This window comes from Macaca thibetana, chromosome 4, assembly GCF_024542745.1.
Source record: "Macaca thibetana thibetana isolate TM-01 chromosome 4, ASM2454274v1, whole genome shotgun sequence".
NCBI lineage: Eukaryota > Metazoa > Chordata > Mammalia > Primates > Cercopithecidae > Macaca > Macaca thibetana.
The window spans coordinates 106,977,615-107,001,082 of NC_065581.1; the positions used below are offsets into that span (position 1 = coordinate 106,977,615).

Consider the following 23,468-nt stretch of genomic DNA (forward strand, 5'->3'; position numbering starts at 1 on the left):
TCTTCATCATTAGTCAATGAGAGACTTAACATAAACTTAGAAGACCTCCATTAAGAAATAAAAAAAATTCTACTATAAAATGCAGTATATATGATCACTAAAGAAGGGACTATTATTCTGCATCTCTTTTGATCTTTATTGCTAACACAGCAATAGTATCTATTTAATTTCTAGTTTTAAATGTATGCTCAGTTTGTCTTTTCCAAATATAACGTAACCTCCTTAAGATAGGAATCTGATCTGTATTCCTTCAATCCCTTTCTGAGCATAACAAATACGTAATAAATCACAATCTGATAATATTATTTAAAGGAAGATACTTCTTACTATATTGATAAAAGAAAGATGAGTCATGTGAAGGCAGGAGATGAGATTTTGAAATTTAAAAATCATCAGAGGTAGCTGATGATCTCAACTCACTTTTTGGCTCAGAGGTTTAGATGCATTTCTGTGACTAAAAATGTAATGGAATTAAAAAGGCAGTTGAATTTAGCACAGTCCTCAAGGCACTAGCTCTCGTGACATGAGGACCATGCTATTTTATCTTCTGCCCTCCCCCTTTGCTTCAATAAATTGGAAACACAAATACACTCATACGCACACAAAAAGAACACTGCATAGTCCTCTGGTGTGGTGGTCCTGAGAACCTGGTTGGATCAGGCTAACTGCTCTGACCCCATCAGACCCACTGCTCCACAGTCATGCATATTGCTCAAAAGAAATACAAATAATAAAGAAACAAGTTAATGTCCTAAAGATCATCACCAATTTGCCCCCGCGAAGGTCAGGACACATTCGGCACAAAGCCTGGTATTTGACGATGTACAACAACCAACCCTCTTGTGGATCTACAAGATGGGTGTGTTACCCACGTGGCCAGGCAGGACATGGTCCCAGAATCTCTCCGGACTGTCACTCCAAACTGAGTCTAATCGTGGTGTATCTGTGGCAGCCAGAGGGTCAGGAATACGATTTTCAGTTTAGATAACATATACAAATAGCTGCTAAAATATTACTATAAAACAATTGTTTTCAGGGGCTTAGGCTTCACTTAGAGAAGAATGCAAAACGTGTTAATGTATTTCTGAGTGTTCCTGAGTGTGTAACTGCCACTCTCATTTTCAGATTAAGTGAAAATCAAAGACCTGAATTTATAGACACTGAGAAATATGCACTGTGTCACTGCTAGAAGCTGCTTTTTACATTAGAACCATACCTAGTCGGGCTAAAAGACCTGGACAAACAGCATAGACTTCGTTAAGTATCCATTTAGTGTCAGACATTTGTAGTAAATTAGTATTAGTACCAAATAATTAAATGTAAAGTAAAAAACACTTAACATTCTGAACCAAAACAATTTCAAGGGTAAATACTGGTCACCGACTTGGCTACAGATCTACAAAAGTTGCTGTGTGCTCACTGCAGGGTCATGTGCTTCCTATGAAATACCCTAAGGCCTCCAATCTATAGTCCATTTAGAAATTTAAAGCACTCTGCAGCCAATACTGACTTTTTAAAATGTCACTGGGGAATCAGCTGCAGCAAGACAGTAAGTGCTTACATTATCAGGATCACTTCTGCATGACAGGCTGGATTCATAGACTCACGGCAGTAAAAACAAACAGTAATTCTATGTGAACACAGGGCACCATGGCTTAGATGGTGCACGCCCGAGGCACTGCTCTTATGCACAATATTTCAAGTAGAAATAAAAAAGGCTGTAAGAAATGCATCCCATGATTCATAAAATACCGCCACAGCCAAGCAGCACTACCGGTTGTGTGGTACAATTCTAAAGCAGATGTCCCTTTAAAGCAACGAGAATATTCACATATTAAATTCATTCTGTTAAAGAAACAAGAGCTTTATCATGACACAGATTCACCCAAACCATCTTATTCATTTTCCTTTACTCCCTATCTTTCTATCCATAGTTCCATAACTACTAAGTCATAGTTACTATAATTCAGTAACTATAGTTACTAAGAAACAACTCGATCTTCCACAGGCGTAGTTTAAACATCGTCACAGCAGATGATGCCTCAGAAAGTGCATTTGAGAACGTGAGACAGAAGACTCATCTGTGTCCGTGGTCCACATAAAGAAGAAAATTCAGAGCCCTCTGAACCAACCGAATGCAATAAACACCTTCAAAACTATAGATTTTTATATGACATGTGTTGGTCACAAGTAAAACCTCTCAAACAAAGTGTGGTAATAATTTTTAAAGAGAATACTGCCAGGCACAGTGAACCAACCCACTGGATGAAGGCACTTTAACATTAAAATAGTTTTAAAAAAAAAAAAAAGAGCCCCGTGTTCTTTCCTCAGCAACGTCTATTATGAGGTAAGCATGATGGAAAAAAATACAACTGGAAAAAACTATACTATGAATTAAGAATAAGTTCCACCATTATACACTTGTGTATTCTCCAATGATCACATATACAACAACATGCAACATTTAGGTGCAGAACTGTCACCTGAATTTCTACTTTTACTGACATAAAATTATCAGCCTAATTCTATGCTATCATTTTAAAAACATACTTTTATTTTTAATTAATTTCAGACTTACAGAAAACTTGTAAAAATAGTGCAAGGAGTTCCCTTATATCCTTTAGCCTACCTCCTCCAATGTTAACATCCTATATAACCATAATACAATTACCAGAAGAGAAGCTTACCTAAAGACCTCATTTGAATTATACCCATTTTTCCATGTCATGTCTTTTTGTGGGGATCATCGCACATTGCATTTAGTGACTTCCCCTTAGCCTCCTCCAGTTGGTTGGTACCTTAGTCTTTCCTTCTATTTTGTGACCCTGACACCTTTGAAGAGTACTGATCAGTTATTTTGTAGAATGTTGCCAAAGTTGATTTGCTCTGATAATATTTTTATCACTAAAACGAGGTTATGAATTTGGGGAAGTGTACCACAAAAATGTCATACCCCTCTCAGTACAATCTATTTTCCCTTTGTAGTTGGTAAGGATTTTTTAGAAGATATTTGAGACTATGCAAATCCTATGCCTCCTCAAACCTGCACCCACGAATTTCAGGATCCTTTAGAAGATCTTCTTTACATTTACTACAGTGGTATTGGCAACGAGGATTCTCTATTTCCCCTTTTTCTTCCACATTTAGTTACTGGAATTCCATTGTGAGAAGAGCCATCTTCTTCCTCACTTGGTTTTTTATTTATTAGACTATTTCTCTCCACTCACTGTGGCAGACACACCCTCAAGTGACCTCCAATGAGTAACACTGGTGAGTAATCCCCTCCTTTTGACCGAGGGCAGAACCTGTGATTCCATCCACGGAATGTGAAGAAAGTGATGGGCTGTCACTCCTGCAATTATGTCAGATGACAAATGTGAAAGGATTTTGCAGATATAATTAAACTCCCTAATCAGCTGACTTTGAAATAATCAAAAGGGAGAGAGATGATCCTGTATGGGCCTGACATTTCAATGGGCTCAGGCCTTCTAGGATATAGGCCTCTCTGATGTGAACTGAGCCTAAGGCAAGAACGGGGAGGCCTCCGGAATCTCAGGACCTCACTCCAACAACCGCAAGGAAATGAAGCTGCCACAATCTGAATGAAACTGAAGTCGACTCTTCCCTAGTTGGGCCTCCAGATGAGAATACAGGCTGCCCAACATCTTGACTACAGCCTTGTAAGTCCTGAGCAAGGACCCAGCTAAGAGGTGCCTGAACTCTCTGCCAGGGGAAGAGATACTGAATGTGCCTTGTTTTAAGCTGGTAAGTTTGTGGCACACCCTAGGTATCTTTTGGGCTTTGCTTTTTTTTCACGCTGTCCTGGACACACTGTCCTGGGCTCCCCAGTACCTCTCTATGTGAGTGCTCCATAGTTGACTCAACACTCTCCTGTGTACGGACATTTAGACAGTTTCCGATCGTCTGCGGATGTATTTTTGTATTGCTCAGGTCTATGTTTCGGGAAAATTCCCTGAAGTGGGATTGTTGGGTCTAAAAGGTTACACAATTCCAAATTTCCTTCTAGAAACTTTGTACCAATTTACATTGCTACAAGCAATGTTTGAAAGGCCTGTCTCTCCATAACCTCACTAATAGACTGTATTGCTGTTTAAAAAAATTTTACCAGTCTTGGCCAGGTGCGGTGGTTCACCCCTGTAATCCCAGCACTTTGGGAGGCCGAGGCGGGTGGAACACGAAGTCAGGACTTCGAGACCAGCCTGACCAACATGGTGAAACCCCGTTTCTATTAAAAACACAAAAATTAGCTAGGCATGGTGGTGCGTGCCTGTAACCCCAGCTACTGGGGAGGCTGAGGCAGGGGAATCACTTGAACCCGGGAGGCAGAGGTTGCAGTGAGCCAAGATCGCATCACTGCACTCCAGCCTGGGTGACAGAGGAGTGACTCCATCTCAAAAAAAAAAAAAAAAAATTAATAATAATAATAATACTAATAAATTACCAGTCTTACTGATTCTGAATGAGTTTGACTACTCTTTCATATTTTAGGACCATTTTAATATCTTTTCTTGTGAATTGTTTGTTCAAGTCTTTCTATTTTCTGTTTACGTTCTTAATCCTTTGCCCTGGAATTTTTAAGGGTTCTTTATATATTAGAGATATTAGCCCTTTGTTTGTAGTATATATTGTGAGTATCTTCTCCTACTTTGTCAGTTGTCTTTTAGTTTTGCTTGCGGTGCCTTTAATAGTGGAAATTTTTTTTAATGTAGTCAAATTTATTAGTCTTTATTTTTATTGCCTCTGGGTTCCGAGTCACAGTTAGGAAGCTATTCTCTCTACACCGGGGCCAAAGAGGAATTCACCCTAGTTTTCTTCAAGTACATGCATGGTTTTTTCCCATCTCCCTTGAGTTTATTTGATGTGAGGATGGATCTAACTTTATCTCTTTGCACATGGCTCCCCAAGCATTCCAACACAATTTATTTAAAAATCCATTCTTAGCCCAGTGACTTGAAATATTGTCTTTGTCATTTAATACATTTTCATATGTATTTGGTCAAATTCCGGACTTCCTCTTCTATTCCACTGGCCAGCACACGCTATTTTTAGTTCTAGCATTTTTATACCACGTTTTAATGTCCAGTAAGAATAGTGCCCCTCACCTTTTCTTTTTCAGTGTTTTCTAAGTTTTCTTGCATGTGTTTCTATATGAAGTTTAGCATCAACCTGTCCAACCATATAAAATAGCTCACTAATATTTTCATGGCAATTGGATTGAAATCATCAATTAAGGAGAACTATGACTGCTGAGTTCATCCCATCCAAGAACAAGAGACATCTTTCATTTGTTGAAGTCTTCTTTAGTTTCTTTCAGGTACCTCGAGGGTTTGCACATTTTATGTTAAGTTTATTCCTAAGCACGTAGTCTTCCTTGCTGTTACTGTAAATGGGATTCTCTTCACCATTATATGTCTTTTAACTGCTTATTGTTTATGTATAGAAAGACTACTGCTTTTTGCATGTTAATTTTATGTCTCACTACTGCATTAAATGAATTCTCTCACTGCTAATTTGTCATTGATTCTCTGGGGTTTTCCAGGCATACTATTATATCATCTGTAAATAGACAGTTTTATTTCTCCTATACTCATCCTTATGCCTTTAATTGAGTTATCTTGCCTAACTACATTGGCTAATATCTGTAGTACATTATTGAACAGTAGTGAAGATAGTGATGATCCTTGCCTCATTTGTGATCTTAGTGGAAATGCTTCTAGAGCTTCCCTATTCCATAAGTGAAACTAAAGCATATACATTTTACCATGTTGGAAGTGTATCTCTCCATTGCTACTTCCTTGAGTGTTTTTATCATAACTGGGTGTTGACTTTTGTTAAAGGGAGGATTCCCCCCACTAGATGTATATTAATAATAGAGCTTGCAGTGAGCTGAGATCGCGCCACTGCACTCCAGCCTGGGAAACACAGTGAGACTCCGTTTCTAAAAAAAAAAAAAAAATAATAGAGTTGTTAGGCTGGGCACAGTGGCTCATGCCTGTAATCCCAGCACTTTGAAAGGCCAATATGGGCAGATCACGAGGTCAGGAGTTGGAGACCAGCCTGGCCAACATGGTGAAACCCTGTCTCTACTAAAATACAAAAAATTAGCCGGGCATGATGGCAGGCTCCTGTAATCCCAGCTACAAAGGAGGCTGAGGCAGGAGAATCACTTGAACTTGGGAGGCGGAGGTTGTAGTGAGCTGAGATCATGCCACTGCACTCCAGCCTGGGCAAGAGAGTAAGACTCTGTCTCCAAAAAAAAACCGGTTGTTAATATTGAACCAACTTTGCATTCCTGGAATAAATGCCACTTATGGTACATTATTATTATTATTATTATTATTTTTTCTTTTTTTGAGACAGAGTCTCGCTCTGTTGCCCAGGCTGGAGTGCAGTGGCCGGATCTCAGCTCACTGCAAGCTCTGCCTCCCGGGTTTACGCCATTCTCCTGCCTCAGCCTCCCGAGTAGCTGGGACTACAGGCGCCTGCCACCTTGCCTGGCTAGTTTTTTGTATTTTTTTAGTAGAGACAGGGTTTCACCATGTTAGCCAGGATGGTCTCGATCTCCTGACCTCGTGATCCGCCCGTCTCGGCCTCCCAAAGTGCTGGGATTACAGGCTTGAGCCACCGCGCCTGGCCTGGTACATTATTTTCTTAATGCACTGTTGGATTCTGTTTGCTAATATTTTCTTTAGAATCTTACACTAGGAGACATTTTGGGAGAATTTTATCCAATTAAAAATAGCTTTTAAGAACTAAATCAAGATAAGTACCAAACGAAATATTCAAGTAACATAACTCTGAGATTTTAGTATGTAACACAATTGGGAAAAAGTGGCTAATACATATATTTTGGTAAATTAGCACACATCCAGTAATGTATAATGTACAGTGGATGGACTGAGACATGAATATATTATAGCTTAGCATACTTCATAGAATATTAGCATACTTCATAGAATAAGATGGTGGGGCAGTACTAACAAGTGCCAAGTTCTATGATTTTTTACAAGCAGACACAGTATTAACACTTCCCATAGTTCTTAATTTAATTCTGTTCTTTCTTTGTCTCATCTGACTACAATGTACATTCCATACAAACAGAAAATTCTGTCTATTTGGTTCCTTGCCATAGTACATCTCTTGAACTAGGCATATAGTAACTATTCAATAAGTATTTGTTGAAAAAAAAAATAAATAAATGTATGGCTAATGATTCCAGGAACCAAGCTCAGATTAATAGATAATTAGATATTTATAACTCATCTGTAATCATGCAGTTTTATCTTATTATTCTAGATGAGGATTAGGCAGACTTTTTCTGTAAACTGCCAGATAGTAAACATTTTAGGTTTCACAGACCATATGTTTTATGTTACACTACTCACCTCAGCTGTTGTAGTTCAAAAGCAGCCACAGACAATATGAAAACAAAATAGCATAAATAAAACTTCACTTGCTAAAACAGGCGGTTGTCTGAATTTGGTCCTCAGGCTGTAGTTTGTGATCCCTGTTCTAAATGATAATATCAGTAAAGAAACATTCAGGAGGGCCAGGTGCGGTGGCTCACGCCTGTAATCCCGGCACTTTGGGAGGCTGAGGCGGGTGGATCACGAGGTCAGGAGTTTGAGGTCAGCCTGGCCAATATGGTGATATCTCGTCTCTACTAAAAATACGTGAAAATTAGCCGGGCGTGGAGGCGGGCGCCTGTAATCCCAGCCACTCAGGAGGCTGAGGCAGGAGAATCGCTCGAACCTGGGAGGCGGAGCTTGCAGTGAGCTGAGACTGCGCCACTGCGCTCCAGCCTGGGCTACGGACCGAGACTCCATCTCAAAAAAAACAAAAACAAAAACAAAAACAAAAAAAACACTCAGGAGGAATACTTGCTGAAAAAGCCAATACAGATGAGTATTTAATAACAACAGCACTGACATATACATCTCACATTCTTCCATATTTAAAGGGGAAGACTTCATAAATAAATGTCAGTAACAGAAGTTGCTTTATGCTCTCTCCTATCTAGATGTAAGAATGCACTGGGTTCCTTAGCACTTAATGCAGGCAAAGGTCTAAGACTTAAATGGTAAGTACATTTAGCAGGTAAATGTTTAGATAAATGATTACTTGTAGTTTTATTTTTCCAACTCTTTTGGATCAGACACAAACCAACAAATCAGATCAACTACTGATCAGATGCAACTGCATAAATTATACTCTACTACTTTTGTGTTGGGATGGTAGGGAATAAACATGAGGTAAATAGGATTCCCACATTAATCCTTTATTGAGCTAACAATCCCTGGGAGTAATTCCTTTCTACATTACTACAGTATACAACTATAGAAACTCACAAGAACACTAGCTCTGAACCACAACCAATTCTGGCAAACAAACCATTTTCAAATAATCCTGCATTATTTCCAGTATTAGTAATACTAACAGATATAGAAATATTCAGAAATTCCATGTTTCAAAAGTAGTAGTGGCCATAGAAAAACCACTCCTTCCTTTCACATCATTACAGCTAAAAAGCCAACTAACCTAAGATGGATTTAGTTACCTGACATGGAATATTGACATGATTAGTCAAGATAGCAAATCTGGAGTCTGAATGACAGACACTATCTGATTTCAGTTTTAGTGCCTCAGATCCATTCCATCTTCCAATTTTCCTACATTAGCTGACTATGGGCAAAAGTGAATAAAGAAGGAACTAAAGAGAGAGCACTGTCTAGAATACGCATTTATTTGTCTTACAAGTTTGCGGGCAAATTGGAGATAGTTAGCTTGAATGTACCAAATGAGGTTAAAAAAAAAAAAAAAAGAGTACTCACTATATAGAGGGCAATGTCCTAAATTATATTCTTCCATGAGTAATTCAAGAAGATTGACTTTTTATAATTAACATGAAAAGACATGTTAAAGCATGGACATTTGGACAATTTTATTGGCCAGTTATCCTCAATACACGGAGATCATGAGGTGTTTAGTGGCAAGTACTTGGGTCCTTAAACACACCTATTCTTAGGTCCATGTGGATTAAACTGGTTGTGGTTCTTGTTGAATTCTGAGAAAAAATGAAGAATGCTTCCAATCACTTTGCAAGTAACTCTATCATGATCAAGTTACTCCCATGAAATGTGCTACAGAATCAATATGTATTTCATAGCTTTCAGCAATTAGCAATTGAATTAATTCTTCTACTCATCAAGAATTCTTGGTGGTGTCATTAACTTTAGTGAGAAATTAAAAGAACACATTGTAGCAACCAAATACTGATACATTCCTACATGATCGTGTTCATCTTCTACTTCCCACTGACTATGCAATTCTGCTGCATCCAAAACTGAAACACTGGGTTGTTTTATTCTAGTACAGCCTCATGGAAATTGGCTCTTTCAAATCTTTAAAGTAGAATATGGGTCTCACCTGCCACCGTCTGACTTTACTGATCCTCTGGAGGATACATTTCTTATATTCTACCAAACCTACTAGTAATTACACTACAGCTTCTTACCATGGGTTGCATTTAGTTGCTCCTTTAATTTCTGAAACATGAAGAACTGGTCAGGATCTTTTCTTCCACCATGATAGATGACAATATAATTGTGTTAAGAGACAGCATTAGTTGGCTGCATGGTAGACTCCACATCTGTGGAAATCACTGTACATCTTATCTAACTTACTAAGAAGCTAGAGTGGGGTAAGATGGTACAGCTCTGCGATACAGCACAAGGATTTCATGGGTCATTTCTTTAAAAGCCTGCAGGTATATTAGGTATTAACCTAATGGTGTAAATGAAAAATACGTTTTCCTAGTCTTAGGCATTTATTTAGATGAGTTAGAAAACCCACAAGTTATTTAGACATAGCAACCTTCTGTTCAGTGTTTTCTATTTCACTTGCTTCAAGAACGGAAAAAAAGCCCACTTACTCTCAGAATGAAGAAGCAGGCTGGCTGACACCAACTTCGATATGCTCCAAGCAAACTACTGATACACAGAATCTGCTCAAGCTCCCGCTTACTGGTTCTGGTTAACAGTTTATCTGAAGAGAGTGGGTGTGAACTTAGAACATTTCCTATTGTTCAGCATGGGGGGTGTGTGCCTCTGCCTCTAATAAGATCATCTCGCCCTTACCAAAAGGTCCTGTATTAGGGCAGAGTGGTGGGGAAGATGTTTGTGAACAGGCTGTCGACACAATTCTTTATTGTGAATAAATCCTATCTCAGATGAGAGCAGTATAAACCAGAAAGTAATGTTCTTCCCTACCTTTCAACTGAGAACACAGAACCACAGCAGCTTGGTGTCCTCACCTTTAAGGAGTTAAGCCTCTGCTTTGGGAGATAAACCTTTTCATGTCATATGGCTCAAAAGTTCATTCAAAATAGGGCTAGACTTTCCTAAATCCTTATGCAAAATGTTACGCACTATTGATGTGTCATTCGGTCCTAAAAGTACAGATAAATGGGCACGTCAGAGGCTATCTGACTGGGATACTCCTGAGCCATGAAGGGAATGAGGATACTTCCAATTCCTGAACTTCACGGAGCAAGACAGCTCCCGCGCACCGTTCACAGGGCCGCATACCTTCATTCTAAACAAACTAATACACTGCCAAAAACCTGCTGGATCAAGCTTTTCAACTCTTCTCCCTACTGTGGTCTGAGGGTTCCAAGTCTTTTTCTAAACCTCACTGCGAGGCCTGAAGATAAATTAGCTACAAAGGACGATCAGCAAACAGGTAGAAAACAGAAGTGAGTATGATGTGGTCTATGTGAATGATGCCCTCATAAAAGCCCTTAAAGACCAACTTATAAAACGTTATTCACCCATCCTACTATAATAGATTTCAAACCGGAACTTTTCTTTTATTAATTAAACATATTAAAACTACATAATGTTTTTCACATGGGTTCTCTTCATAAACTCTGTGACAGGTGCAAGGGTAAGACAGACCCTTGGAAGTTGGTTTAATAGTCTGATCACTGATACCCATGCGATCCCTTTTGGGGAGACACCTTCCCACAGGGAACTTGGGGCAGAGAAACCAGAAAGTCTCTGGCAAGGCAAAGGACAAGTTAAGTCAGAGGATACACAGTGATGCACGGACTTCTAGACTTGACTATTTAAGTCAGCACAGCTTTGATTGAAGATAAACTGGAGTTGGCCCAGCGCAATGGCTCACACTAGTAATCCCAGCACTTTAGGAGGCCGAGGCAGGCAGACTGCTTGAGGTCTGGAGTTCGAGACTAGCCTGGCCAACATGGTAAAACTCTGTCTCTACAAAGATACCTGGTGGTGGCCACCTGTAATCCCTGCTACTTGGGAGGCTGAGGCAGGAGAATTGCTTAAACCTGAGAGGTGGAAGTTGCAGCGACCCGAGATCACGCCACTGCACCCCAGCCTGGGTGACAGAGCGAGACTTTGTCTCAAAAAAAATAAATAAATAAAAATAAATAAATAAATAAATAAATAAATAAATAAACTGGAATCATAAGACATTTACATATAAGGGATTCTCCGCATTAAAATGAGACATTTTTAGTCTGGATGACTGCTAAGTGACCTGAAAGGTGTGGGAATATCGTGTGCTTTGGGTTTGACGGAGGCGTGACTCTCAGGGCGGCGGCTGGCGCAGCTCAGCCTGGGTTCCACTGTGCTTGCCGCTCCACTCAGGACCGACTCTGGGGAGGTGAATGAAAACTGTCTTTGTGGATAAAACAGCCATTAAATAAAAGATGGAACTTTAAGGAAAGCTTCTCCACTTTAGTTAACTTCAGGTGTGAAGACATGAATAGTAAATAGGAAATATGACCAAAAACGTGATTTGGATGAAAGCAGGAACCACGTCTAAATTTGGGAATCTGGAGGATCCGGGAGGCACCCCCTGTGAAAGTCCATGATGTCCTGAAGTACATCAGTTACCACGTTGAAAAGCTGGCATTCTCATCAAAACACACCCTTTGTAACAGCTTTAAAGCTCAGGCATAGAATTCCCAGCTCTACCGGGCCATGTGAAAACCCACTTGTGAGGGAAAGGTCTATTCTGCACATTTGGGTATGGCATCGCTAGCCCGGCCTTCCCCAGGAAGTCCGGATTCATAACACTCTGCTATCTGTAAGGAAAGAGGTAGGTTCTGAACTTTCCTCAGGCAGAACACCAGACATAAAATGCTGAACAGCCACCAGCTCCATTCTCTCGAATCCTCGCTTTGATGTAAGGTAAGAGGCGGGGGGCGGTGGGTGCGACACATAGAGCGGGCGGTTTATATTTCTCTCACCAGGGCAAATTAATAAAAACAAAACCTAATTTTCCCTTCTCTCACCCATTTTTATTCCTCCTCAATATTTTTCCTCTTTCTAAGATTCCTTTTTTGTTTGAGAAGCTTAATATTTGGCTGCCTTCTGAAGAAATGGGTATCGTGACAGATGAAAGACTTGTATTCATCGTCTAATTCAGAGTAAGGGGAAAAATCGACTGCTGTGCATTTAAGATTCTAACAACCTTGCAATTTTGTATAGTCGTTTCCCCCACCCGTTCTTTTGAAGAAATCTGCTTTTATTCTGCTAATAACTAACCACAGTTGCAGCAGCATGGATCCGATTAGCAGTTCTTATGACACAAAGGGGAGAAGGAAAAAAAGCCGTGAACAGGGTTGCCAATTTGTCCACCTGGGCCCCCAGGAGGAAGATTAGCTGAGGCGCCTGCCCGCTCCCTTTCTTCCACTTGATCGCTGCTCTATGCTGCCGGATAGACACAGGCCTTTTGAAAGCCAAGGCACTTTCCTTTAATCAAAGTTTCACTCGCCTCCACCCTCTCTTGTCACAAATTTCTCATTCCGGGTTCCAGTGCTTCGTGACAATTCTGCCTGTAAACACGGGTGGCTGGCTATGAAAAGTGCCACACGCGGATGCTCACTCCCTTGGAGTCATTTTGCACCTAAAAGAGAATATAGCATGTGAGCGCCTGCTGTGCCCTGCAGGTACCAGGGACCGTGTTTTCCAGACCAAAAGGTGGCACACGTGGTCAATCAATGGGCATCTTTATGCTGCTTCTGGATGTGAGAAGAGGGAGGGAAAAATACAGGGTTTGGGAGTTAAATACTGGAATTTGAGGGAAATAACACAGACTGTATAAAGTTGAGACCAACAGATAAAACACTGGTACTATAGGTGGCATGGTTTCTAGAAATTCTCCATTTAGATAGAGAATTAAGTGTCGATTTATGTACTAAAATAATATGCTTTTTCTTACAGAGTTTAAAATTTCATTGCATTTGTGATTACACTAAGTAATGACAGCTTGTTTTCATGATAAAACTTAAGATTTTTAAACCCTTGGCATAAAACTCATACTTTTAAAAGTAAGGAACAAGACAGCTAAAAGCACTTACTGTTCTGAAAAACTTAAAAAACAAACAGAAATCTCCAGGATCTAAGGGGGATAAATCAACACTTCACAATGTATATTTAAAGGAAACCAGCACCCGCTTACCTTGCTTAGACATCACAGTTCACAGCATGACATATTAATACATTTGGGTATTTAAATAAGTGCTTTTTCAAGAGAGAAAGAGTTGCACAATGAAACCCGGATTAATCAATAACCAGACTCCTTTTTAACAGTGCTGGGCTTGTGAGGTTGCTGCGGGGAGAGCAGACCTCTCCAGCACGAGGCTAGAACTGGGGGGCCCAGGCGGGTGGCAGTGGGCACCCTCAGGGACCCGCAACTCAGGAGTAAACTCTGCCAGAGGCAGTGCCAGCCTGGGCACGGCTAAGCTCTCCATGCTGAGTGCCAGAGGACAAGGAAGGCTGTGCAGGCCACAGAGCCTCTGACTGTGGCAATGTGGAGAGGAAGGTTCTCGAGCACGACCTCAAGTATTCTTCATTACTTCTTTCAGATTGGACTAAATATTCAGCAAGCACACTTGTGAAAGGTATCTGTCACAGCGGAGTCGCTTTCAGGAGGGAGGGGAAAAGAATGATCCCGTGGAGGGTGAAATGCAAAGGCAGAGAGATGGCTCCAGGCCCACAGGGGAAAGGTTATGTAAGTCACCAATTTCAGAACTCTCTTCTCTTGAATTCCCATTTTTCTAAGAGAACTGGGAGTTCTTTAAGTTGGCCCACGTTTACTGAATGGCGCTACTTGCCAGGCACTGTTCTTGGCACTGGGGACAAAAAGAAGAAAGAGGCTCTCAGCCCGCCAGGGGCTCAGGCAGCTGGGGCAGCCCTGAGGGAGAAGCTGAACTCGGGGCTGCAGGGGCCAGCAAGGACTTTGTGAAGGGAAAGATCCTTTAATGGGGTCTTGAAGGATAAGTAGGAGTTTGCTGGGCTGCATAAAAAGTGGGATGAATGTTCCAGGCAGAAAGGATAAATAACATCATTCTTTAATGCAGCTCTAGGAGCAAAGATCTGACACAAAGTCACGATCAGTGGTATAGAAACAGGGAATTCTGAACTAGTTCCTCCACCTGCTTCTAAGAAAAGGCAATGAGGTCACATGAAAAACAAGTAAGCAGCAAAAATATTTATCCACTGAGGTTCAGTCTCTTAAAACATGGTACCTTTTTTGCCTTTTTTCAAGTAGAATTAAAATAACATGATTCTTGGATTTCATGTGAAATGAACTTAATGTAACAATTATGGAAATAAAGGAGGCTACTGCTAACTGAATTGGACTTCAGAATACAACAGTATTTTTGCATAAGAATTTTTTCTGTGACATAACTTTCAACTGAGCCAAATCTAGTTCTAGAAAGGTCAGGAAAAAAAAACTCAGCACTATGCCACCCTTAAAACATGAGCTATTCATCCCTCAACTTTCCTGTGAGAAATGTATGTGCTCCTAACCGGGAATACAGGCCTCCTTCTCAGCCATGCCCATGGAGCACTGGGGAAGTGCTAAGCTGTCTTAGACACAGGTGCTCTCTTCCATATTCTAGAAACATTTCTCTTCCATTTCTTTTTCACAGTTTCTATGTTTTTGGGTACCCCAGGGTTTCCTCAGAATTCTTCTTTCAGTGATTCTCAGCCTTGGCTGCGCATAATAACCACCCAGAGAGCTTTAAGAAAGTACTGATGGAATACCCTGCGTCAGACCGATTAGGTAAGCATCTCCGGGGCTGGGCCAGCATCGGTCCTTTCCCAGGCATGCTGTGTGGCGAGTGCTGTGGACCGCTGACCTTCACTCACTCCCTAGGCCAGTACTTCCCAGACCAGCAGCTTCCGTAGAACTAGAAATTATTGGAAATGCAAACTGTCAGGCTCCACCCCACAACTACTGAATCACAAGCCCTTCAAGTGATGCTGAGGCAGGCTGGGTGCCCAGGGGACCTCATCCTGAACCCTAATGCCTCACACACTCATTTTCCCACCAAAACACTGCCTGAGTCCAGATCTTATCCAATCGCCTATTCAAAACCTCCCTTAGGATACCCAGTGGGAATCTCAAACTCAAAATGTTTAAAACCAAACTCCTGGTTCCCCTTCAAACACCTGTACCTCTATCTTCTGTACAGAACCATCATTTACCCATTCCTTTGGCCAAACTCCTTCTGCCGCTACTCCCGCTATGTGTACATCCAAGCAGCGATCAACCCTCCGCGTGCCTACTGCAGGAGCCTCTGATGTCTCTGCTCCCACCTTCCCCTACAGTATACTGTCCACTTAGCAGCCACAGTGAGCCTCCTAGAACCTAAACAGGATTATGCTATTCCCTGCCTTCCCAACCTTCCAGAGGGTTCACATCACACTCAAACTCCTAAATCAGCCAGGCGCGGTGGCTCATGCCTGTAATCCCAGCACTTTGGGAGGCCAAAGTGGGCAGATCACCTGAGGTCAGGAGTTCAAGACCAGCCTGGCCAACATGGCGAAACCCCGTCTCTACTAAAACTATAAAAATTATCTGAGCCTGGTGGCACGTGCCTATAGTCCCAGCTACTTGGGAGGCTAAGGTAGGAGAATTGCTTGAACCTGGGAGGCAGAGGTTGCAGTGAGTGGAGATTGTGCCACTGCACTCCAGCCTGGAAGACAGAGCGAGACTCCTTCTCAGAAAGAAATAATAAAAAAACCTCCTAAATCATCATCATCATAACCTACAAAGTCGTTAGCTCTTCTCTCATCTAACTGCCCACGCATTATGCTCCATTGCCCGTGACCACTATGCTCCGGCTGCACTGACTTCCTGGTGTTCGCCGCCCAGCACACTAAGCACAATACTAACTCAGAGCCTTTGAGTTTGCTGCTTTCTCTGCCTGGATATTCTTTCCTAGACGCTCACATGGCTTGCCCCTGCCCTTCCTTCACTTCTCTTGTTCAAGTATCAACTTCTAAGAGAGACACCTTCTCTAATTAGCCACTGTTATCTAAAGAAGTAACCTGATTTTCTTCCCCGACTACCTGACAATAAAGTATGTAGTTATTTATGTATCTCCTATCTTTCCCACTAGATTTTTTTCTTTCTTTTTTTTTTTTTTAAGACGGAGTCTCGCTCTGTCTGTCGCCCAGGCTGGAGTGCAGTGGCGCGATGTTGGCTCACTGCGAGCTCCGCCTCCTGGGTTCACGCCATTCTCCTGCCTCAGCCGCCCCAGTAGCTGGGACTGCAGGCGCACGCAACCACACCCGGCTACTTTTCTTTTTTTTTTGTATTTTTAGTAGAGTCAGGGTTTCACTGTGTTAGCCAGGATGGTCCTGACCTCATGATCTGCCCGCCTCTGCCTCCCAAAGTGCTGGGATTACAGGCATAAGCCACCACGCCCGGCCAAGACTTTAAGTTTCACCAGGACAGGACCCCTTGCAGTTTATGTTCAGTGCCTTTACCCCACTTACTACGCCTGCAGCATAATATACACTCAGTGCTTTGCTAAATTAATGACAGAATAGAATGATAAAATAAGGAAGGAAAATGAACAATTAGGCTAGTTGGCTTTCCACAGGGTATCACCTGGTGTATCCAACACCCAAAGTGCAACATGCTACTTTTCTAAAACCAACAAATGAAGTAATATATTTGGCATCCTCAGCAAGGCCACGCTCTTGGCATTCAGCTTTATGCATTTAATGCAGTTTGCAAGTACAAACTCCTATGTCACTTTCTGTTTGGAAGGGAGAATATCAACATTAACAATTCCTGGTTATATCATTTATAAACATGCAGATGTGGATTATGAAAGATTAATGCATTCTAGGATTGGTGAAGGCATTCCGTTTGTCTCATGCCGAAACCAATTCTGCTCTTCATTAGTCAACGACAACCCATATCACCCTGTTATGGAAGAGAAATCAAAGGTGCAAGTGTGTGAATTGAGAATAAGGGATGAAACTGATTAGTAAGAGTCTTAACGGCTATAATCAATCAACACATCATAATAATCCTGGCCTCAGGGTTATCAGAAGATTGGGAAATAAACCTAACACTCTCTATAAAATGGTTTTGTTCCTTACACAATTGTTGCTTATTCTCTTTTAGGAAACATGGTGATATACCAGAAGTTTGTGAAATCAACTTTAGGAGCATCTTGACTCTAAGTACTATTCATTTTACCACCCTTTTCCAAAATGTACTCAAGTGATTTCTGAAATGTTTTACTTCCAGGCTAAAATTAGTTCATAAAAGCTTTTGTACCCCTCCATTCTGAATCTTCATTCTCAGTGAAGGGAGAAGGCAGCAGGTCAATGCCAACAGCATTTCCACAGATGCAGCACACACGGAGTCCAGACGCAGTGACATGCAGCTGAGCACAGGTTCGGAGCAGGGACAGCCTACTCAGCTCAAGAGTGCAAACAGACAGAGAACGAGGTGTCCGAAGTGCTTCTCCAGCGAACAATGCAAAAAAGTAATGGCGAAGTGGGAGTGGGAACACATGAAAACACATGAGTCACTGCGGAGATTGCAGAGCTAGAAAAAGGCACATAACACTGCCTTGGTGACACAGGCTTTCTTGTATTTTCATACACAGAAGAATAGAGACAGGGAATGGAAATTGACAGGATAATTTAAACTGAGTTATCCAACTTTTCTTTTTAATTAAGAGAGGGAGCAAAACTAAGTGGGAATTTGTATTTTGATAAATGTCTAATGTTTTCTTATTTCTGAACATGGGAGAAAGAAGAGGGGGAAAAGGCTTCATTTGAGGTCTGTTGGAATGAAAGAGGAGAAGATTTGTGCTTTTGAAGAAAACAATACGCATTCCCCATCTATCAGAATACCTGACTTGGGGTCTGGAGTGACCTCTGAAGGAGAAGAGTAGCTCAGAATGCTGGGGCAGTTCTTCAAACGCAAGGCCTTGGCCGCCAGACAGCAATGGAGCATGCCCTCTAGAAACAGCGCTGAGAATACTCATGACCCATGGACTTGCTGAGTTTCCATAACCAGGATCTTGGCCTGAATTTTAAAGCTGTTATCTTAAAGTGGGAGGTTCAGTATCACACTACCAATAACTAAGCCATACAGCGATGCAACCCCATCTCTCAAAGAGACAAAATATACAATTTGCTTTCTTAACTATTACGAAGCAGCATTTGGAAGGAATGGAAATAGTTTTGTGTAACACCCAAATATTTTACTTTGTCAGGGAAAAAAAATACTGGCTTAAGTTCTCTTTGGTTTGCAGAACCGCTGAATTGGTTTTCTGTGCTGCCACAGATTAAAAACATGGATATATCAATGGCATTTTGTGTTAATTTTTTTTTTTCTCCTCAGCCTGCCAATAAGCAGCATGCACCTTCCTTGCAACAAGCTGTTGCAGGATTTCCACCTCAGTGAAGCCAAAAAGGAACATTCGATAGATATTTAAAAATAAGATTATTAGGTAAGGTGATTATGCAGACTTTCAGATAAAAAATTTCTGTCAGTACACGAAATGCCATTTTAGAGGGTCTACTGCTAATGTTATCACGAAAGGACACTGGCTAAGAACTATTTACATATAGAAATAAACTCATGCTTTTTACCCTGAGTTACATTAAGGCCAAATTAAAAAGTAGAAAGTTTATTTACTTAGGATGGGCTTGAGGCCTAAGAGATCTAGAACTCCAGGAGAAAAGGGTTAAATGAAAGAGAGACACTGGTTTGCATCCTCCATTGTTCATCTGATAGGTATTAATCTTGACAAATTAGACCAGGAGCCATCATTTCCTCTCACTGGAATCCTTCCTGTTCACTCTGGCCTATGACTAACTCCTAACTGAGATTCATTTTTCTCTTTCCCATTATAGCATCCTTCCAGATTCTGCTTGTTTGAATGTCAAATTAAGCAAGAAAATTAGTTTTTTGACCAGAATATCTTCTTGTTTGGATCTGCAGCTATATCGGCTGGTAGAGAAATCTACTTAGCTCTCGCTTGCTGAAGGGTAGGACTGGGTGAGCACTCACACAGAAGAGCTCTAAATATACCCCAGTGCTGCCAAACAGTTCTTTTCCATATTTAATCCAATACGTGCCACCCTTTCTAGAACTCATGCTTTTTGTGTCTGAGATTTTCCTGAGGGGCACAGATTCATCATGGCTGGTTGGTATGCTGGATGCATCCCTCGCCCTCTAGGAATGGCCATGAGAAAGCTGCAGAGAATCAGGCTCCACTAAAAAGGAACTGGTGCTTTGTGGTGTAGGAGGACGAGCTCTGACCAAGTGATTTCTTCAGGCTCGTCACATCTGTGATCCTTTTCAAAGGACAGAGACTGAAGTTCTTCGCTGGGTATGAGTTCACATTAGCAGAAGGGTGCGGGGCACCACATGCTATGCACTACGGAGGGGCTCCTGGAGGTGGCTACCCTAGGTGGGAGGCACACATGCAGAGGTGATCACTGGAGTGGGGTGAAGCGCAGCTGGCTGGAGAGGGAGAAGGGGAGGGGAGGTATCAGTAGAAAAAGATGGGAGCAGTGAAGGCAGCTTCTGGAAGGTGAGTGCGATTCCTCCCGACCTGGGCCTCCTGGCTTCACAGTCTCAGCTCTGAAGCCGCCCTGACCCATCCCTCACACCCAGCCAGACAGCGGGCAGTCTGTCGAGAGGCCAGGCAGCAGGTGAGCGGCTGGCTCCAAATGAAGCACGGAATGTAAAAAGACAAGGGGTTCCACTTTCATATCTGATGCAACTCTATTTTGCTTCTGTCTGTGATAGCTAGGATGATGTTGCCTTTGATTAGTCTTACCTAGTACGAGGCAAGAAGAACAACAGTCATGAAAACAAATAGCTCCTTATTATCTGCTAGCGTGAAGACCTAATTCTGTATTTTTGACCCTAATCTATTATGATCAGTGGCCTTCTGCTGCCAGATCAAAGTGAGTTAACTCTACTTACACTGGAATTGGTACAAATACCAAATGCCTAATGCCAAAAAAAGAATGGGGAAAAGTCTATTCAGGAATTTTCAGTTACTATCCTTAGATCTTCATTGAAAAAACAGATGAGCTTAGTTGTATAAACAGAAGTGCCAGCCAGGCTATGAACAGTTAACACCTGCCTGTCCATTCCTCACCCCATGGTGTGCTCCCTCTTCTCAATATTTAAACGCTGCCGCTGCTCACAGCACACGGAGGAAAAGCTGACAAAAGCCTCTGGCCAATAAAATAAAAAATTGTAAAGTTTGGCTTATTTACATTTTTGCTTTGTTAGTAAACTGGAATGGCTGGCTCTGGAGGCAGGACAAGTGAAATTAACATCTGCAGAATCTTCTGGCAACAGCAGTGCATTCAGAGGCTGTGCTGAGTCAGCTTCCACCATGCATTAGGGGCAATCAGGCCCAGCCTAAGACCCATGACCTGTTCAATACACATCCAGAACCTGGCAGCCCTCCTTACGCCAAAGTGAAAAACGCTAGGATGTAACCCAAGAAGCAGCGTAAGTGCAACGTGATGGGATCATTTACTAGAACATCAGCATTATGTCTAATATCATATATTTCAGAATTAACTGTACCTGACATTACATCTGCTTAATTTAAATGTAGAGTATATGAATACACACTGCCAATTACAAAGATGGAGCTATTTCATTTCTGTCTCTAAATATAAATACATCAGTAAGAAGAGGAGAGAGAATGTAAAAAACAAGGAAATTTGTAATGGCACTGGAGGGAGAATATAGTGTTTGTGTTTCTGTTCTCAAACGCTTGTTTAGAGTCAACAAGCAGGCCTGAATTCTTACCTTCTAACTATAGAGAGCTGCACTGCTGGAGCCCAGGAACGTGCAAACAAAGGGAGAGAATCCATGTGGCTACTTAACATAAAAAATCTCCATCCTCCTTCTCCAAAGAACGCAGGAGGAAAAGCCCCGCTGAGTTAGGGATGTGGTGGGGCAGTGTTGTACCAGTGTATCATAGTAGTGTTTCCCATGACACTCACAATGTTTGTGAGGCAGCAAGACAGGAGGGCAAATCTGCAGTGAGTGGAGGAAGAGTTTAACAGGCAAGAAACAGAATCAGCCACTTGGGATGGTTTACTGGGCTTCGTTTATCTACCTCTGTGATGCTTCTCATTAGCTGTCAATTACATTTACCAGGGTAGAGATGGAGAAAAATGATTGTTCTATTTCAACAAATCCTAGGAAAGCAACATCAGGAAGAACTCCCTGCAACATTTGGCTTTACTTCATCCCAGCTATCAGCTACATAACAGCTGCACATTTTACAATGACTTGTTGGAGAGACAATGATTGAAAGAGCCAGTCTGTGAGACATGGAGAGGAGGTGGTGAGATATAGCAGGAGGCAACAGCAGAGAAGAGAGGCCAAACATAAGAGGGTGCTGGGAATAAGAGGAAGGAAGGGGACAGGAAGAAAACCAAAGACAACATATAGAAAAAAAAAAGGGAAATTCCTAACAGATAGCTTGACAGCTTGAGCATCATGCCTGGGAAAGCATGTCATCTCTACATGGCATGCATGCTTCACTGGCAGACTCAGAACCAAAAGAAGGTGGACTGCATATGAGCTTGGGATCTGATGTACAGATCCACACCATTTAAATATAAGGAGTAGAGATGGAAAAAGGAGGAGGGAGATGGGCCTCATTATTCTCTAAAGGAAGGTGTATTTGCATTTAGGTAAAAGTAAATATAAAACAAAAAGCAAAGACAAACTTTATGATCATCTCCAAAATGTGGTTTTATTACCTATGACCAAGTTCACACAAATATATAACATAAAGCAAGTTGGATAACTCGATATATTTAATACTTCTCAGAGAATAAGGATATGAATCTTAGGGCAATTATTTAAAAAATTAAAAAGGACAGGGTGCCTAGGTGGAGGGAAATGGAAATAGAGGACAATCATTTTTTTCCCCCCAACAAAAACCTGTCATGAGCTTTGTGTAAATTCCATTAAAATAGCTGCATATAAAATGTTTGATGAACAGTTATCAAAAACTGACATTTCAGTGCCCCTAGGCTTAGCTGTGGGAACAGAGAGAAGAGAAATGGGTATTACCTGGACTGAAGCCATGGACTACTCCCCCAAGGTCTAGGACAAGGTTACTGAGGGTAACCTGGCTCCTCTGTATGAATGAGAAAATGGTGCCCCTTCCCACAAGAGGGCAGGTAGATGTCAACTCCCATTCACCACTCAGACCCTGTGCAATGAGCTACCTGTTGAAGTGTGTACGGCAGCCCTGGCAGGGACCACTGGGCGGGAAGTACTCTCAGTTAGCTGATGTGGCCTCCGCACAGGCAGAAAGAGGGAAAATAATCCAGGATTTTATACTGCATCTCATGTTAACTTTTCTGTGTGGCAGGCAGGCAGTCTAGCATAAATCAGTTTGCCTATGATCTGACTGAAGCAGGGGCTAAGTGTCCAGCTAAAATTTTCATGTGTAGAGACAACAGTAGAAATTCTGTTAATCTCTGGGGTACAGTTACTTCTATCTTTTGTTTTCTGGTCTTCCTCTTAACCTTTTCAGGCTCAACCTCCAAGAAGAGGAACGTGGACCTTTTTTTTTTTCTTTCCTAGAAGAAAACTGAGTTCAACTTTGTGAAAATATATTTTGCTTTCATGGCTAGCTCTAGCAGTCCTACTGAACTACCTCAGCAAACACACCAAGTCATCACTGGGAACAACATACATGTCTTCTGAATTCCACAAAAACAACACTGGATTAAGAACCAGAAGACCTGCTGCCTAAATCAACCGTACAACTCCGGACAGTAATTGTCACAGACAGTCTCAGTTTGAGTAATATCCATAATGGTGAACATAACATCGCAAGAATCAACAAGCACCGAGTGCTCAGCCTGTACCTGTCTCATGTGCAGTGACACATTTAATCTTTGCATTTCCCCTGTGAGGTGGGGTCATCCTCTTTACAGATGCAGAAGCTGAGGCACAGAAAGGCTTAGAAGCTTCTTCAAGTTGTGTGGCTAGTATCAGATCATTATGAAAGTCCATCCAGTACAAATGTTCGTACTTCCACTTGGAAGAAAGGTGAACAAATGCCAAAACCGCTTATCAGATTTTCT

The 23,468-nt window shown here is 41.6% G+C and overlaps 1 protein-coding gene across 8 annotated transcripts in view; it reads right to left on the reverse strand.

Annotated features, from left to right (window-relative positions):
- The window catches only part of ARID1B (AT-rich interaction domain 1B), a 445,627-nt gene that overhangs the window by 105,230 nt on the left and 316,929 nt on the right, over nucleotides 1-23,468 (reverse strand). The window lies entirely within an intron of this gene.